The sequence below is a fragment of the Pyrgilauda ruficollis genome, unplaced genomic scaffold (genome assembly GCF_017590135.1).
Source record: "Pyrgilauda ruficollis isolate IOZ18807 unplaced genomic scaffold, ASM1759013v1 scaffold80, whole genome shotgun sequence".
In the NCBI taxonomy this organism is placed as follows: domain Eukaryota; kingdom Metazoa; phylum Chordata; class Aves; order Passeriformes; family Passeridae; genus Pyrgilauda; species Pyrgilauda ruficollis.
Genome location: NW_024529933.1, coordinates 975,637 through 994,936, shown reverse-complemented (window position 1 = coordinate 994,936; position 19,300 = coordinate 975,637). Strand labels below are relative to the sequence as shown.

General features: G+C 41.4%; 1 protein-coding gene across 1 annotated transcript in view; it reads right to left on the bottom strand.

Moving 5' to 3' along the window:
* The window catches only part of TMEM178B (transmembrane protein 178B), a 207,890-nt gene that overhangs the window by 123,251 nt on the left and 65,339 nt on the right, over positions 1-19,300 (bottom strand). The window lies entirely within an intron of this gene.

The following is a 19,300-nucleotide window of genomic DNA, read 5'->3' as shown; positions in this document are numbered from 1 at the left end:
CCTCTTGCAGAGTGTTAATGAGTGTGACATGGAATGGGGCTGCAGCACAGCAAAACGAAATTTTGTCCAAAGAAATCCCCAAGGTCCACAGGTGTCAGTGCTGAAGGAAGTAGCTCAGAGGCATGAACCCAATCCCTTATGCTGCCAGATGCTCCCTAAACAGAGATATAATATGCAGCATGTAGGTTTTTGGGTTTTTTAATGAATAGAAACAATTAATCAAGCAACCCTCTCCTAGGTGCTTCCTAGGTGTACTTCCAGTGCTTGCTGTGCTGCCCTTTTTGGCATGGATAAGGCCCCCTCTAAACATTGCATGATACTAGCAGGGAGGTGGTGGGCATACTAGCAGCTCAGCTGTGAGAGAGAAGAACCAGCAGAGAAGTACAAACTCCTCCAGCACACAAGCCATGGCAGGACAGAGGACTACCTCTCATCAGAAATCATATTCATTTCCTTACCACTTTTTAGGCAGAGACTTGCATGAAGCAGGGTAATTGCTGTTTTACACCACTTTCAGTACTGTCAGATAAAAAGAGATAATAAACGCATTTTCTTCCTCTCCTCTTTATTCCCTGACTCACTCTTCCTTGCTGTCTCCTGCACTTTGACACTCCATCCTTTGCAACCAATTTTCACTCCCTTCACTGATTATTTTTAGCTTGTGCTACTGAATCTGTCCTTCCTTCTCTTTTTTGCACTGTCCTTTCCCCTCTATCTCACTCAATGTAGTCACTGGCTCCTTTTTCTGTCCTTTGCCATCCTTCCCTCCTCTTACCTCTGCTTTACCCCTACGCTGCACAGAAGTTCAAGTCTTTTATTCTCTCACGCTTCTACTGGCCCTTCTAGGAGACACTTTCACAAAAGAAGGATTTATCTAAGCAAATGAAGAAAACATCTAGGACCCTTTCGGCAGGTGCACCTCTTGGGCAGGAGTCACCTCCTCTCATTCAGTAATGTGCTGAACACTGCAGAGTGACGCAGGTGTGGGAGACACTTGAAGGCCTGCTGCTCCCCCACTATTTCATGTACATCTGTAATACTGTAGGACATCAGCTAATCCACCTGACTAGAAATCAGGGTCTTTGCGGTGTTCTGGTAAACCTCTCCTTTGAAACAAAAAGCAAGAATTCCATTTCTCTTTCAGAACATTTCTTGCTTTGCATTATTAATAACATTTGGCATGCTATAGCCCTTAGATAACTAATCCTTACAACCACTTCTCGCCTCCAGCCTGTCAGGTAGGGAAGTGTTATCATTTCAATTTTAGCATTACAGACACCCAGAAATAGCAACTGAGCTGGTAAAAACTACTGGAAAAGGAAAGTCAGAGCCAGGGAAGAAGCCAGAAACACCTATTTCCCAAAATCATTATTGCGTCCTACTCTCTGGGGAAGAAGGTGGCACTAATAGCATCTTATTAGCATATGTGTAGGAAAGCTCAGTGGGAGGTATGGTTTGCTATACTCCCCTGGGGAAAGGCAAGAAGGTGACCTAGAAGAGGGATTTAAAGGCTCAGACAGGCCTGGTATATGGCAATCTAGAAACAGCCTAATTGGAGAAGAAGGTTTAAGGGTAAATCCATGCCAGGGATAGGGAGAAGATAAAACTCACCATTAAACTCAGAAATAGAAACACTGGAACATCACGCAGAGGTGGCGGAGGCAGCAGGAGACAGACGTGCTCAGCTCCCGGTTTGGGAGTGCTGGCACAGCCCCTGAGGGAGGCACTCCTGCTGCCCCAGGTGCAAGGTGGGGCTTCCACTGGGCTTCTCACTGCACTGTACCTCGTGGCATGAATAGAATTTGTGTTGCTCAGGTGATCCCACGCTGTACCCCACCATACAATAACCACATCATTCTGGATTCAGGATAGTGCTGTATTATCTTGACCACCTCAGAAAAAAAAAAAAAAAAAAAAAAAAAAAAAAAAAAAAAACCACCACACAAAAAAAACCAGAAAAAGGTACAAAAATAAATCTGAAACAAAATCTGTGCAGCCCCTGTCAGCTCTTCAGAGCATCTGCTTGTTTATACATGTTATTACAGCTTGCTAGAAAGTATGTAAAAAAATTATGTTTTAGAGTGGGGAGCCTTTTAACTCAACATTCCTCAAATTATTAAAAAAAATCTGTTGAAACATCTATTTAAATAGATAATTATATTTTTGACAAAAAGATTTGGAAAGCATTCTCTCTTTCTTTGAGGAAAAAAGTTTTTGTTGGAGAAAAAAAAAGCTGAAGGTTTTTCAGCATGTATCTGAAGTTTGGGAGGTTTTGAGAATCTGTAATTATAAAAGAGCAAGACACAAAAGAGTTTTGCCTGAACACTACAAAAGTATTGCTGGGAGACGCCAACAAGCTCTTTTTTTGGTCAGGGTTTTAGTGAAAAAACATTCTCTAATTACTCTTATTATTCACAGCTGGAGCAGTCATAACTTGATTCATTTAAACAAGCAGCTCCAATTCATGCTTTCTCTCGTACATGATGTTATACTACCCACTTGTTTTATTCATGCAAACAAGTTCTGTTCTACTACACTAACACAAAAATGAATAAACTGAATTTGGCTTTGCACATCAAAGCAACTATGAGCTAATCTATTTCTGATAACTTTCCTTCATATCTTCCTGCAAAAAGCACCCACCTTGTATTTCAGAACAAAAATTTGATTTAAAGGATTTTGCAATTCGATTGTATTTTAAGTAAATTCAATAGGAGAACCTAAGCAGGTAGAACACTACTGCTCTTTCCACAGATACGCTTCTGTCTATAGTCTCTCTTTACAGCTCTTTCATCCCCTATCTCACTGCTAACAATCTGTGTGGCACTGACAAACAAAACCCTGGTATCATATTTTTTTATGAATAATAAGGGTTTGTTTAAAAAAAGGTAATCTTAGAGGTGCATTTCACACAAAATCAGCTTAAATATGGAATTTAGAAAGTGGGGGCAGAAAAATTTTTCTATTGAAGTGTATTTATTAATAATTGTTTTCTTCTCCTTGCTAACGTTGTGCTTCTGGAAATTGCCAGATTGCAAGCTCCAGAGGCACAAGTCCTATTTATTCATGAAATAGGTCACAAATAGTCATTGAAGCAAACACTTTCCCACACACACGTCTCAGCCAAGAATGCACTGGAGTGCAGATTCACTGGTGCCAGTTTCTGTGCTCAGCTGCTAGCAAAGATTTGCTCTGCTTAATTGTGCTATAGACATCTCCCTCCTGTGAGCTATATTTGCATGTCAAATCTTTAAAGAGCCATCACATTGTAAAGGCTTTTCATTAATTTTTTACCTGATTTACCTCAAGACTCAACTTCCCCTACAAACGTAGAAGCAGCAGTCTTCCACCCTTCACAAATTCCAAAGCTGTCGGCAGTTCCTGAGTTGCTGGGGTTTTTTGTACAAAAGAGGTGTACATAGAAAAAAGAAGATACCCTATTGCTATTTCTGGTGCACATACCTTTAAAAAGCAAAAGAAATAGTATGGTCGTCTAAGAACCCAAGTTTCTCTGTAAAAATTCTTAAGCATTAGTAGCATCCTCTGCAGCTGACAACAAAGACAACCTTCATTAGAAGATATTCACATCTATCAGTCCTCAGACCAAAACTACCACCCCGCTCATCCAGCATTCCACACTTACCTGCTCTCTTTTATATACATATACTGACATTCAATAATTATAAACTTAGCTTGGCTGTGAAATCACAGCAAGAAACATTGAAATGTAGAAGCAAAGAATGCAGTTCTGTGTTTTAAAAAGCCTATCTGAAGAGAAATATTCACGATAAAGAAATTAATAGGGAAGTGATAACACACCAGAAACTGGCACCCTCCTTCAAAGAATATGTGTGTCAAAACTGGAGGCACCTCTACAAAGAACATGTCAGTAACAAACACCCTCATCTGTACCATGATGAAAATCCAAGGCCTTTCTGCCTTCTGTGAGACAATCTGGCCCCAGCAAGCTGTCAGGGAGTGAGGCAGGGATTACAGAGCAGCACAAGACCATACTGTGCTGCTCTCCTCCCCTCCTTGGTAAGATGTGAGTTTTTGAAGAGTGGTGAAAAGCCAGAAAGATCTCTCATGTCAAAAAGGTCCAGAAACAGTTTACAACGAATAGGCTTGAACAAGGCACATCATTTCATGTTTTAAAGTAATTCTGTGAACATGTCTTTTTCAACAGCACTAACCAGAGCAACTTCCCAAAACTTTCAGACAGATGAGATGCTTTCTAGTTTCAAACAAGTAAAAAGATGGATGGTGCCCTTCAGGACATGACACTTTTATTCCTTAAGTAGCTCCTCCAGTACTGCCAACTCATAATTTAAAAGCCTCAAAAAGTGCAGCCATTCCAGGATCCTGCGCTCAAGTACTCATGAGCCAAATCCAATATGCATGGCATAGGCATGCCCTTGCCTGTTTCCAGACAAACTTTATTTTATGAGATTTTAAAAACAACAGGAAGGGAAAATAAATCTGCTTTTCATTAAACATTTTTAATACACCCACATATGGTGGGTGCCTCATACTGCCACTCAGGTGGTACAGTTTTATTACCAGTTCTCTTTCCCAGCTCGCTAAAAAAACACTACATAAGGTCACTCCTCCCTCCTGAAATCTGCTGATGAGAGGGCTAAAGCTGCAACATTATATCAAAATTCAGCTCAAGCCTGCTCTTTACATTTCAAGAAGCGGCACAAGAACCCTCTACAGAACCCGTTGCTGGGGTTTATCTCAAAGTTATCCCAAGCCTATTCCCTCTCTCTCTGCTAAAACTCTTCCACTTTCACAAGCCAGTAGAATCCAGAAAACCTCTCCCAGCAGTGTAAATGCTTGCAAAAAGTACAGGATGATGATGAAAAACATTGCCAAGTAACTGTTGTTGTGTAGTGTAGTTTAGAATGGGTGAAAATTTGCTGTACTGAAGTCCCCAGTTTATTTACGCAGCAGAAAGAGCTCCTGGGGCAGCAGCTTGCAAGCCCAGTTAAAATGAACAAGAACTCATCTCAGCTGTGACCAGGAGGGAGCTTACTTGCCAGACTGAGACCAGCACAGTCTCCTGATTGATTCAGCTCTTGACCTTTCTTCTCAGACTGCTACAAGGTGCCAACTGCATAGGTAGCTGTGTGAAACAGTTGTGAAACTCACAGAAAGAGCAGGGAGAGCGCCCGTCTCTCCATGCTGAGGCACTTGCTCTTCCTCTCTGAGCACAGGGTAAAACTCAGATGTGTTCTCACCAACAGCATTTCTATGTCAATCTTAAGACACCCATTAAGGACACTACAACTTGAGTAGGCATGGAGAAATAGTGCAATGTGTCAACATGTGATGAAAGTTACAGTTACCACCCAACTCTCAGAATATCCACTTGCATTGAGTTCCCAAGTTCACAGTGCAGAAAACAGTGTTTATAGTTAGCATTAATAACAACCAAATGTTTATCTTCAATTCTTGCATACATGGGGCTTACAGGCAACATGGGTTCGCCCTTGATCCCATTTATATATACAAGTATGTGTGCTACAGATTTAAGGGAGACGATAAACAAGGGTCACTGCAAAGAGAAAGTAATATCAGGAATGAAAACACAAGGCTGTAGTCCTTGGAGCAGGGGGAGCATTTGTTGTCTACACTTCAACTTGGGCAATCACACCACATGGAAGGAAAAGGTTGGTGCCTTTGAGTTCTTGCTTGAAGCAACAGAATAACAGCAATGCAGTCCTGTAATGAGCAGAGCAGTGAGGACCAAACATCAAGAATGCTCTTGGTATGACTCTTATCCCTCAAACTAGAGGGGATTTAGGACTCAAGAGGATCTGCTACAGCAGAAGTGCAAGAAGAGAGGCAGCCTCATTCTGCATGGAATAGTTTGAGTAAACTCAGTGGGAAAAACAATCCCCTCAACTGGAAGATGGTACGTGAATTGTGAGGAGAAAATGCCAAGTTAAAATTCTTAGATATCAGCATGCTTCTGCTCTCACTGCCCTGTGACAAACCTTATGAAAATACTTTTAGGATGAAAAGGGAGTACTGAAGAATAAAAATAAATTTAAAAAAAAAGTTCTCCTGCAGAATATTTATGGCATAGGAAAAGGTAGACAACTATAGCATAAGGAGATCACTGGGAACTGGAGAAGGGTTTATCAAGAGATTTTAAGGCTCTTGTCACTGTGAGAGAGGCACCATCAGTCTGTGCCCAGAACCCCTGAAATTGTAGCTAAAAATTTCTGCCTGAATAGACCAGAAATGCCTCAGCCAGACTGTTTTTTAAGAACACTCAACCCCCACATACACTTCCAAAATTGAACTGATATATGTGGATAAGGAGCTATACTTCTAAATTTATCTCCAGCCACTTGACTAATTCCAAATAAAACACCTTTATATTTTGTTCAAGCAGTCTGTTTAAATCAAGTGTCCTGAAGAAACCTCTGACTACAAGATTAATCCCTTGGGCATTCCCTGGCTACAAGTTGTTGGTTTTTATGCTTATGTATTCTTCATGAAATGTTAATATAAAACAAGACCTGTCTTCATTTACCAAAGGGTTAACAAAAATCCCAATAATTAAATTAGCAGCAGTCAGCTAAGGACCTCCCTAGTGCCAAGTCTAGTACACATCAACTCCTTTTCTCCTCCAGTATAATGGATCAGGCAAGAAAACTTCTATTTCCCCCTGCAGGGCTGTGGCAGGCACAAATGAGAGCCCCATCTCTTTCCTTCCATCCTCCACCTCCTTGTGCCAGATACGACATTACATAAAATGGGCCAACTCCCTTCTGATTTTCCTGCTTTCTCCAGGGCTGAATCCGTCCTACAGACAACAGCAACAAGTGGTTAGAAAGCAAGACTTTAGGTGTTTTAAAAGATCCCAATGCATATTTGTCCCAAAAAATTAGAAGCTACATGTGAGGTCAGGAGAGGACCTAGAACAGCTTTCAAAATCCTCCCAACCTCTCTGACAAACAATTTCTTTCCAGAATTCCAAAAAGGTGAAACTGCTGGGACAGGTTCTCTCCAATGGTCACTGTTTTTTCTAACCAAGAAGAGCATCCCTTCTCTTTCTGTAAGTTAAAATGCCAGTTGAGACCCTTAGGGGGGCAATAACCACAAGGCCAGAGCAGCCACAGAAACTTCTCCTGCACTCTTCAGATGATGGATAATCTGTCTTGTTCTGAGTCTTGTTAAAGACATGTCATAAACTGGGAAACAGAGCTTCCAAAAGAGTCACATACATGCTGAAGAGACATCCCTGACAAGAACAGAGCACAGCACTTAGTGAATAACATCACCAAGATGTTCTTGGTCAACAGTTAAGGGAATTGTGCTCCATCCTAAGCAATCACGTTGCCAGTCAAATATATCAGCCTATTTAGGACAGAGCAGATGCAGTCCCAGAGGAGGAGGAAACACATGGGGTTTTTTCCAACCAGAGATCCATGGCTCACTGCTACTGAGGGCTTCCCAAAGACATACTGCATCAGCACATTCACCCATCCGTTGGGTTCTGCTATGGCCCAAAATAGTCTGATTTATTTGTGAGCAGCCACAGCTGGAACCAGGGGCATTTACAAAGCTTGTGCCATTATGTCATAATGCTGGCAGTAAAAAGCATCTACAGTGATTATGAAAATAATTAGGGCTTGTGATGCACATTTATAAAGCACAGTACAGGCTATTTGTTTTGCACTAGGGAGTGTATGTTTGTTACTGAAAACATGAAGGTGAAAAATTTTTGGTTGAATTCAGCATTTGCAAGTTAATTTAAATTTTACATCAAATGTTTATACTACAGGGATTTTGAAATTTTCAAGAATCAACATCAATAATCAATACTAGCTGACAACATCCACCTTGCCATATACTTAAAGCATGTTGAGAAAGTGAAGCCTTAAATTTGTCCCTGAGGGAGTGTGAGGTGACACATGACACAGTAACAGCAAACTAACTCAATCTTTCTCATCAATATTTTTAATGTAAACTGAAAAATACAAGGTTTTTTCAATATTAACTGCATCAAAACAGTAGTGCAAGCACATAATGAGTAAATTATCTGTGCATTACTATTAAATAAATTCTATGGACTGTTAATAAATATGCTAATAGCATTCAGCTCATAATGCTGATATTCCTCAGATAGCAGAACTGTGTGACAGCTGTGTCTGAATTTTATTCTGTTATTCAGCTAGAATAATAACTAACTAGTTATCTTCTTCTCTTTTGTAAGAAGAATGTAACAAAAGATATCCCTGTGATAAAACTAGCACAAGGTTAAGGAAATGACATCAAAAGATTACCAAAGTAATTCCATAATGCAGATAGCCCCCTTATTGCTAGGTTTTGCAGCAAGCACATTTCAAAAGCTCTCTACAGTTAACACACCTCTAAAACTGAGGTTTGTGAACTCAAACAAGTTTTCCTAAGAAATAATTTGAACTAAATTAAAATTCAAACCCTGGCTTACTGTACCAGCTGCTCTGTTGTGACACTGCAGTAGTGGAATTTCTGCAGCTCTAAAGATAGAGTTGTGCAGTCAGAGTCTGAGAGCTGCCAAAGCAGCACAGGAAGCACCTGAGCAGCCCCAGGCAGGAGTGAGGACAGAGGAACTGCTGCCCACGGGATCCTGAGCCTGACACAAGGGATGGGGCTGGCATTCCATTGTGTGCAACATTACAAGAGACTTTTTGGATGATAACTAATCCAATTGTTGAAGAACAAACCTGCCACAGGAGCTCAGCTGTTAAAAAAAAACACAAGTCAAATTCTGCTGATTTTGCCTGGGATTGAGTTCATTTTCTCCATAGTAGCTATTATGATGCTTTGGTTTTTTTGGATTTGTGCTGGAAACAGCATTGATAACACAAAGATATTTTAGTTACTGCAGTGCTTAAACAACTCCTTTTTTATTCCTCACTACATCTCACCAGTGAGTGGGCTGAGGGTGCACAAGAAGCTGGGAGGGCACACAAATAGGACAATTGACCCCAAGTGACCAAATGGATCCTGTTCCCTCCAAGAGAAATCAGGAGTTCATGATGGGCAAATGCATTGACAGTCTCCTGAAAAATGCCCCAGCCCACATGCTGCAGGTGTTAGCAAGGTGTAGTCTGCCCTTCTACAGCAGAAATGGACATGGAGAGAGGACAGGAGGGAAACAGAGCAAAGATGAGGTGTACAGACATGTTTTATCCGCATAACAGTAGTTCAAAAGAACTTCCATATTACTATTTCTAATAGCAAATTGCTGGCCCTGTCTCCCTAAGGAGAGACTTCCTTCAGTTGAAAAATACACTTATCTGATGGATAAATACCCAATACTCAACAGCAGTGGGGTGATAAAGCCAATGAAAGCACAGGAACAGGGATGTCAGGAAGCAGCGTGAGAATTATTAAATAATAACAATATATAGTCTCTTATAGGAAACATCCACAATGACTTTTTAAGGGGAGGATTTAAGAGTCTTGCTGCTGTGACTTTTGCATGGTAACTTCTAAATCCTATTAAGGAGTTATAGAGGAATTTGTTTGTTTCTTTAATTGCTATGGATTAGAAGTCAATAATAGAAAAAAACAAACAGTACTATTTCACACTAGAGCTTGGAGAAAAGACAATAGATAAATATGATTTCTTTGTAAATGTATAAATTTGAAAATTCAGCTCATTGGAAGTATATGCTATTTTGTGTAATTACAATCCTCAGTCTTCTTGTGAAAGACAAGCTGTTTTTCCTATGTTTGCTCTACAGGGAGTTTTGAAAATAAGCAGTCATCTTTTTCTAAAAATTCTGGATTATCCCAGATTTCTCTAACATGCTCTCAAAAAATGAAACTCAAGAATAACATTTTTGTACAATGGTGTGACTCGATGATGACACTGTCAAACTTTTTTGCTAGGCACATAAAACATCCATGCAAACTCAAACCAGCAAAGTCAAACTTTTTTGCTAGGCACATAAAACATCCATGCAAACTCAAACCAGCAAAGTCTACATTGTCTGAATAAACAAGCCTTTTGCCTGCAGTACAATCATGTTCCATTTGTAGCTAAACTGGAGTTTTCTATTACTCAGTTTGAAACAGGCCTCTGCTAGTAATTGTGGTGTTCTGAAAGAGGCTGTTTCAGGACTGAAAATGGGGAAAGGGGACAAAATTATATTGTATGGCCCAAAGAAAAGTACTGAGTCCTGGCTAAGAGCTGACACCAGGCAGGCTGCTACCTGGATAGCAGTCTCACCCTCCAGCAGCAGCTGCTGCCACCAAGTGTTGCTCCCAGCCTCCCCAGAAGCCCCACTATGGGCCACTACAGTATTGCAGATTCTTAGAATCATAGAACAGTTGGCGCTGGAGGGCTGAAACTATCTTTGAAGGCCATCAAATCCAATTCCCCTTCCATCACATCAGGTTGCTCAGAGTCCTGTCCAGCCCAGCCTTGAAAGTTTCCAGGGATGAGGCACCACCACATCTCTGGGCAAATCTGTGCCAGTATTTTACCACCCTCACTGTAAAAATCTTCCTTACATCTACATCTAGTCTAAATTGACACTCTTGTAGTTTAAAACTGTTATCCCTTGTGCCACCACAACAGGACCTGCCAAAAGGTTGTCCCCTTCCTTATAAGCCCCCTTTAAGTACTGAAAGACTGCAATAAGGTCTGTCCAAAGCCTTTTCCTCTCCAGGCTGAACAACTCCAGCTATCTCAGCCTGTCTTCACAGATAAGGTGTTCCATGTCTTTAATCATCTTTGTGGCCCTCTGGACTCCTCCAACGGGTCCTTCCTGTGCAGAGGAACCTGGAGCTGGATGCATTATTTCAGTCTGTCCCCCAGACCTTTCTGTGAGACATACTAGAAAGCAAATACAGAAGAGTATGTGCTTCTGGTTGAACACTGTCTGCCCAGCTCCAGCTGTTAGTTTAAATGGTTTGTACCAAGAATTATGTTGAGATCTTTGCCCATTCAGCTCAGTGACAAGTCATCTTTGCCACCTCTCATCCCCCTCAGATCAAAGGAATCTCAATTGCTTCTCTGTTTACAGTCATCACAGGCAAACGCAAGGAAATGAACCCTCAGTCTAACACAGCATTTTTTAAATAGCTAAAAATTCTCTCACGTAGAGGTACCTGGCACCAGCCTCATTGCTACAAAAAATAAGTCGCAAAAAAATCAGCCGGGAAATGATCCCACAGGCACATTGAGAAGAACAGGGATATGCATATCTCAATAATTTAAAGTTAGAAAGAATAAAATATTCAAGAATTTGGGAAGGATGGGGGAGGATAAAAGCAGGAAAGGTGAAGAAAAAATTCAAAATATTTTTGAAAGGTGGGAGGGAAAGGGAATTCTAACTAATGAATGACCCACTCTCCCAAACTGATACTCAGGCTCATGCTGCAAGATCATTATTTCAAATAACATTCCTGAAGGACTCAATGCAACATACATATGTAGCTGTAATTACGACTACTCATCTCAAGGCAAACTTAGCATTCAGAAAATCCTTGGACTTATGCTGCCATTTGCCACAAGCCTCTCAAAGCTAGTTCCACCACTGCGGTTGTCCAGAAAGTTTGTATCCATCATGTCTTGTGCTGGTTCATCTGCTCTGGGAACAAAATATGGAATTTTCAAGAGTCGCTTGTAGCTTTCAAGGTCATTGAGGATCCCAAGTAGCTCAATTGCTTTTAGAAAACAACACAGTATGGTAATTTATTTCAGACTTATAGCTCTCTTGCTTTTGGAACACCACTATTCACTCTATGTGTGGAGGAAGCTTTCCACACATAGCAAAAAATATCCAGTATATATCCAGTACTATGGTGCAATTTTGCAGACAGCCTTTTCTCCATGAGTTGGCTCCCAGTCAAAATTCTTTCCTGCACTGAGAAAGCAGCATCTTCACTAGAAATCCCTAACTAGCACAGAAATAACAAATACAGCCAAATCTGCCAAAGAGACACCTTTGCTGGATAACGGCCTATACCAGGAGGTAATGCTGCACACAACCACAGCCAGATGATGACAACCTTACTCAGTCTCCTGAGGAATGCTGAGCACTTCCCACTGGCCATCAGGCCCTTTCAAGCATACTTAATGTCAGATACTTCAAAATCAGGTACCCCAATTCATTTCCCTCTGAAAAAGCCCATGCCTTTTTAAGTAACTATCTCATTGATACCCCAGCTATGCTCAGACAGAACCTGCTTTCTATCAAAGCTGTGAAGCACAGCTTTCTCTGTTTGTTTTTCAATGGCTGCCTAATGGTCATATTCTTCTTTACAGCTACTAATTCTGCATGTGCAACAGAGGGTACAAAATATGTTTATGAGGTTTCTTCTTTGTAAATGTAGCCTGGAATTGTAGTACATGCACTAGCTCTTGGTGCTGAAGAGCTCAAGAACATGGGAAAAATAGCATCCTGCTCTCTTCCCACTTCAAGGCCCAGGGCTCACCAAAACATAATGACTTAGAAATGGATGGAAAGCAATGCCACTGCCACAGACAAAAGGATTTACAAAAGAATTAATAAATTACTATCACTTTTCTTGCCTCAGGACTTTTCTGGGTAAATTATTACTCTTTAAAGCAGTGCACTGTGAGTAAGCTGCCTGACTCCCATTAACATTAGTAGCAGTGGCATAGCATAAGCTTTATGTGCCAGTTCTGAGGAATAATCACAAAGTTGTATCTGTAGGGCACTTGCTTTGAACTCAGCAAATCTGCAACAGAACAACTTTCCTCTGTCAGACTCTTTGAAGAAAAATCACAAGGAAGTGGGTGGGCTGCCGGCTAAGCCACTTCTTAACCCATCAGTGCTTCCCCCATAACTCCAACAAAACACTAAAGCAACAAGTAAGAGCATTAAATACCTCTCTTGCTGCATTTCCAGTAATGTTAGCCAAGGTATGGGAGCAAGCAGGGATAATTTTTTTTTGAGCAGGAAGAAAAAGGATAAAAGAAATCACATAGAATTAATGCAGTAAATACACGATCAAGATAAGACTGGGGTTTTTTAATACAGGATGAAAGCTGGAACACTTGAGAATAATTTCCATGTATAGATTTGGCAATCTAAAAATAGCACCTCATATAACACAGGAAAAAGACAGTAACTGACCCTAAAATAGATGGTGATGAATACATTCAACAAATTTTCTCTATTTTCTCTTCCCTTCTATGCTTGCTGCCACCTTTTCCACAGCCCACCCCTTGTAATTTCCCTAAAGAGAGAGAGGAAAGGCAATCATCTCTGAGCAGCCTCGGAGCAGCTTTGGCAGAGCAGGACAGCCACGATGGATAAGGCTTCACAAGAGAGCGGCTCCGTCAGCTTGGGTCTTGTTATTGTTTGCCTGAGGTGCTGGGATTTCATCTCACTTCATGCTACAGTGACAAATACCCACCTCTTTCAGTTTCCACGTGATGTTGCTCCAGAAGCTTTCAGACCTCCCCTTTCTGCAGCTCTTCTGTTCTCCTCTCAGCAGCAGTACATCTCCCTCACACAGGCTTTTGGTTGGCTAAAACCCCCAAAATGACCCACACAGAGGCACCATCAGGGAAAAGGAGAGTACAGGGATGCAGCCAGCCCTCAAACTTCATCCTTCTCATCCCAGGGGCTGGAGAAACGTCCAAGGCCCCTCTGCACCACTGCGGCTGCACTTTCAGCCCACTGCTTGGGCTTCAGCTCACGGAAAGCCAAAACCACTGACTCTATGCTATCTCCATTTCTCCCTCCTCAAAACTGAACAAGACCTCCTCGACAAAGCTCTTGCTCTCCAGTAAAATCTAGTGATGCAACAAGTTCTTGGAACCATCTCTATCAGCCCAATTACAACATGCTTGCATTAGGGGCCAAAGTGCTTCTAGACAGCTCTAAGATGAGAAGCATATAAATGCATCACACAGACTCTCTGCCACCAAACCGTAGCTGGCCAAAGCTGATAATGTGAAGAACAGGGCCATGAGTAGAACTCATACCTTACTTACCAATGCCGAACTCCTCCAGCAAAGCATGGCACTGAAGCAAGACACATTCTGACCTGAGGACAGCCCTGGGAGCCAAACTGCATGGCTGCAACTGCCATAGTGCTGCATTTTGGGAATAGCAGGGCAATACTGCAGGAGAAGACTTGAGACACAGCAGCAAAGCTGTCTGAAGTCAAGAGAGAGCTCTGCACCAACAAGGGATCAGCTCTTGCTAGAGCAACAGTTTGTATGCGGTGATTAAGCCCAGTGGCATGGCGGTAACTGGGAAACGTGCCCAGTAATCGCCTGCAGTATGCCTGGGTTTTAGCTGGTGCTCTCAGGTCTCTTGCTTTCATGAGAAATACATCATTTCAGCCTTTCCCCACACACAGCCCCAAGTAAAAAGAAAACTCATTGCAGGAGGCAATGTTCTGTTCCTTCTGCCTGTTCATTCACATCAGAGGCCCAACAGAGCAGCCATGTCCTAAAACATCTCACTCCCTTTTACTGATGAGGCCAGCATGGTAGAAAGAGAAACAGAAACACAGTGAATTCAGGACAACTGAAATATCTGTTTTCTGCTCCTTCATAAAAAACCCCACAAGGATTCAACTGTCAGCTATTGATATTTACTAGCAGCAATATTTCACACTACTTACTATCCTGTGCCATTTGTTGCTGATATTCACATTCAGGTGGGTATAAGATGGGTATATACAGCAGGGTCTACAATAAAGTTTTTATAATTTGGTGCTCTAAGTAGTCAGAACAACTACCAAAACAACTAATTTCTTATTACACCATTCTAACATTCTAACCATGTACTAACAGACACTTTAAAAATATTTCACCAAGACCTCTGTTTTGGTACTTGAATGCAACAGTGGGCAAGATTTTCACTACACAGCATGCAGTCAGGAAACAAGTGCAGTGAATCTCACTCATGGCCCGCTCACACTGCCCTCAAACCATACCTGGAAGACTTGTTGGGGTAAATGCACTGGTGTGACAATATCCCACATGGTTGATTGAACGTTCTAATGACACTCAAATGAACTCATCATCCCACTTCCCAGCCTTCCCTGTAAGTCAGGGAAGCAGATGTGATGTATTACTGGACGGCTACATGTGATCTGGCACCAATAAGCCCCATGGACATTGACTAACACCAAGTATAGCCCCATCTTCACATCACCTGCAACTCTGCCCTGGATGCTGTGGCCTCAGACACATAAATGCCCAAAGCTCTGTGGCATTGCAGCCAGTGTCATGGACCAGTCAATAACAAAATAACAAACCTAGCCCAAGCCAAACAATTTGAATTTTCCACACTCGTGCCTCAAGGCACATTTACCTTTTGTGTAATCCTCAGGTCTGTACATACAGACCCTATACCTCTGATAGGGTCAGTATAAACAAAGTACAGGCAGGAGCTCTCTTCTATGAGCCTTGGTACTTTGGTTTTGGGAGCTGCCTGCTAGCTATCAGCTAGCAGGTGTTAAAAAATAAAGTAAAAACACACTTTTAATAGCTGGTTTTGTTTTGCCATTCAGTCAAAATTAAGAAATTGATCTCTATTGATCTGTGGAAGGGCTCCATCTTTCTGTTGCTTATCAGAGTTGCGCCAAGAGTTTGACACACACAAACACAAACAGAAGTAAATTTCAAAAAGTAACGAGTGAGCAATGGCAAACTCATGCCAGTCTCATTCACCATCAGACTTCGCTGCAAAAGAAAAGTAACAGAGGCAACAGCTTCTGGTTATTGTCTCAGCACTGCCAGCGATGTCAGGAATTTGTTTGATTTTCACATAAATCTAATGCACCCACATCACTGAATAATAAACAGAGGAGAAAAGTTCTCTCTATACACAGAAGAGCATTTAGGCATCACATTTTTATTTCCCCCACCAGTTTTCCATTATGCTCTGTTTTCTCTTTTAACTTCTCCCCAGGTGTTTACACACATCACCTTAGCTCCTTTATTCATATTCTTAAAGGCACCACTAAAAGATCATCCAACTGCATTCTCAGCTCTTGGAAAAACAAACCAAAAAACACACAGGGCCTCCCAGGCATACAAAGAGTTCCTCTCTGCACTCACCACTCCCCAAGACTGTAAGATTCCTGCTCCTACACCAGATAATGTTTTCTCTACTCAGGCCTACATCACAGGAATAAAAGACTTGGAAAGCAGCAGTATCCTTCCAAATGATAACCATACCACTAAACAGCCAACCCCAGATGTTTTTCCCTTTCTATGAACATCAAAATGAAGACAGCTGTTGAAGCAGATGGCTTTCTGTCCCAAACTAGCTCTCCTCAATCCGATCAAAATGAGATTGTTGGATGGACCAGAACCCTCTGCAGACAATTTGGGGCCACATGATCATCCTATCCATGTCCTCCCTGACTGATATTCCTTCTGCCAACTTCACAGACAGGTGTGCAATTCCTACAGGCCAATCCCCACTGCCTGGAGATTGGCTTTCCATGGTCCCTCTCTCAGCTAAAGCATCTTCTGAAGACTGCACCAGCAGGTTTAGGAGCCTCCTAGACCTTCCTACCAGGTCTTAGCCCTACAACAATATTTACTATGCCTTCTGTAAGCACTGCTTTGGTACAGTAACAGATCAACTCACCTCCTCTATGAGGAAAGGACAGCAAAACTCTCATCATTAATTCAACAAGCCAGTGACAAATGGCCTCTCTTCTCTGGACTGTAAAATGCTAAAGCTCCCCCAGTTGTGATAAAAACCACAAATATCCTTACCCTGCACTTATCATCTGACTGCCAAAAAGAGGGGATTCATTTCCCTCTGGAACTCTGCTCTTACTTGCATAGAGGATTGGTTCCCATTGAAAGCCAATGCCAGAACTGTTAATCAGGAAATCCTATGAACTAGCAAGCCAAAGAGATACATCAAATGATCTAATCCATCCATGCATCACACAGATTTTCAAAGTGCTCCTGCCTGTGCAACCCTTTGTCTTGTCAAAAAGCTTCACCTAGCAGAGCTGTCAATTCAGCTTTTCAGAGAACCACGATTCCTCCTGGAAAACTGGGCAGACAGTCTGAAGTACTAATCCTGTTGTTTATCAAGGGGGGTTTTCTTTCATTTCTCTGACTGGTTTCTTGTTACAAAAGCCTTTAATTCTCAATTACTTCCACATGAAATATCTGGTCCTCTGTGGAAGGGATGACACCATGGACTTTACTACTTCATCAGCTAAAGTCAGTACAGAGGAATGGTGCCACGGCAAATGGTTGTCAGAGCCAAGGCTTATCTACAGAATAAAAATCCTGTTTCAATGTAAAGACCTAAACTTCAATGAAAAAACAGCATAACTATTCAACACATAGGTCCTGGTACCCTGGGTTTCATGAAGGATGAAGATAGTCCTGAAACAGGCCAAAGACTAGTTCAGTCTAGGTTTATGTGAAATAAATCACATAAAATCTAATGCACCCTCTGGCAGCAGATGGTTCACAGCCAGTAATCATGGTCAGGACTATCCTTGTCAATTAATCATTTCCTGACCCATGCCATTTTGGGAAGAGGAGCAGAGCTGGCTGTGGCCAATCTACCAGCCAAAGAGGATTTGTCACCCATAACAGGTTTGGCCCAAGCCATATCAGAAAGGCCATTTTTGCATCATATGCCTACAGTTATCGTTTCAGCATGCATTGCTTTCAGATTTTATGACTCTGTAATTGGACTGATAATTATTGTTTCTCAAAATGCACTAATTTGATTATTTTTCAAATTAATTTATAGTTAAGATTACTTGCAGGTAAAACCAAGTACCAGTAAGTTATTTGTGCTGTATCAGTTGTCATAAAATCAGCAAGAACACTGGTGTAGAGTGCAACATATACATGGCAGAAAATTCACAGCACCTACACATACTGTAAGGGACAACCTTGGATCTTTGTTCCTCACCCTCATGTCTCCAAGGACCTGGGTTTTAACTGGTTCTGAGGAAGCCCCACTTTGTTATATCTAATCTGCTAGCAACTTTTGAAGGTGGTTTTGCTATTTTTCTAGGCAAAAATGTATATATCCATTTGGATTCTGGTTTTGACCAGTGAGCTTTCATTCAATTTTTTTTTTTTTTCTGTCTTTAGGAAAAACATTCTTGATGTTTGGTTTTGCAAGGCTTTTCTAGGAGATAGACTACATATCCCTGGCACTACAGGACTCAGCATTGTCTAGCACTTCTGGCAGTGGGAGTCCAAAGACCTGTGTTCTGTTTCTGGCTCTCCCACTCACTCTCCACATGACTTTTAGCAAGTCAATTCACTTCTCTAACTCCTTCTGTGAAATGGATGTGCTTAGGTTGTATTCCTCCTTTGGCACCCAGTTTAAATCCAAAGGATACTGAGTGAAAACCATTTCCTGAGTGTTTCAAGGTGCTAGGATGGAAGGAGCACTATACACCAGAAGCAGTAGCATTAACAGAAAAGTTTAATTGTGGGATCTGTCCATTTTCATTGAAATGCCAAAACATCATTTTCTTTTCCTGATATCTCTTGAACATTTAGTACTCAGATGCTGATCTCACACCATTTTCATCTTAGAATATCTGTTCTTGTTTCAGTAGAATTATTATTTTGGTATGAATATAAGCCAAACCAAACTCTTAGTCCCCAGCCTAGAGCTCCCTTCTTATTAGGATCTTTCTCTATATGGACTCATGCCTCTACTGAATTCCTCTGTGGAAGAAGAATGATTAAAGCCTTGCCTTGGCAGTTTAACACTTTTCTTCCCTTGGCAACACCATCAGGCTGAGAGCAAGTTATAAGGAATGACATTACATCATGCTCAAATACATGATTATAACATGCTGCAAAATGGATTCTACAAGGAAGACTGATTTAGTGTGTGTCTGTGATGATGAATAAAGAGCAGCTGGTACTGAACTAATGCATTGCTGAAGATTGTATCAGATTAAGCCAGTAATTCAGCTACCTCCATGTCCTCTCCCATAAAATTTTAATAAACCAAATCTTATGGGAGGAAAGAAAAGACAGGGACCCTACTGAATTATTTATAACCTTAGTTATGTATGGCAAAGAAGGCCCTCTTAGGTGAGCAATTGATAGTCCTCCATTGATTTTCTTCTCTGAGAACATCTAGGTGAGAATCAAGTTTGGGGAGGGGGGAAACCACAAAATACCCACAGATGCAAAGGGCAAGCCAGAAAAGACAAAGCTGGTGAAGGCAGAGATGAGGGAGTGTTTGTATTTATGAAAGAGATATTGATCAATTGCACATACCAGTGGCAGACAGACTCAAATTAGCTGTCATAATTCCAGTGATGCAGAGGGACATGCAGG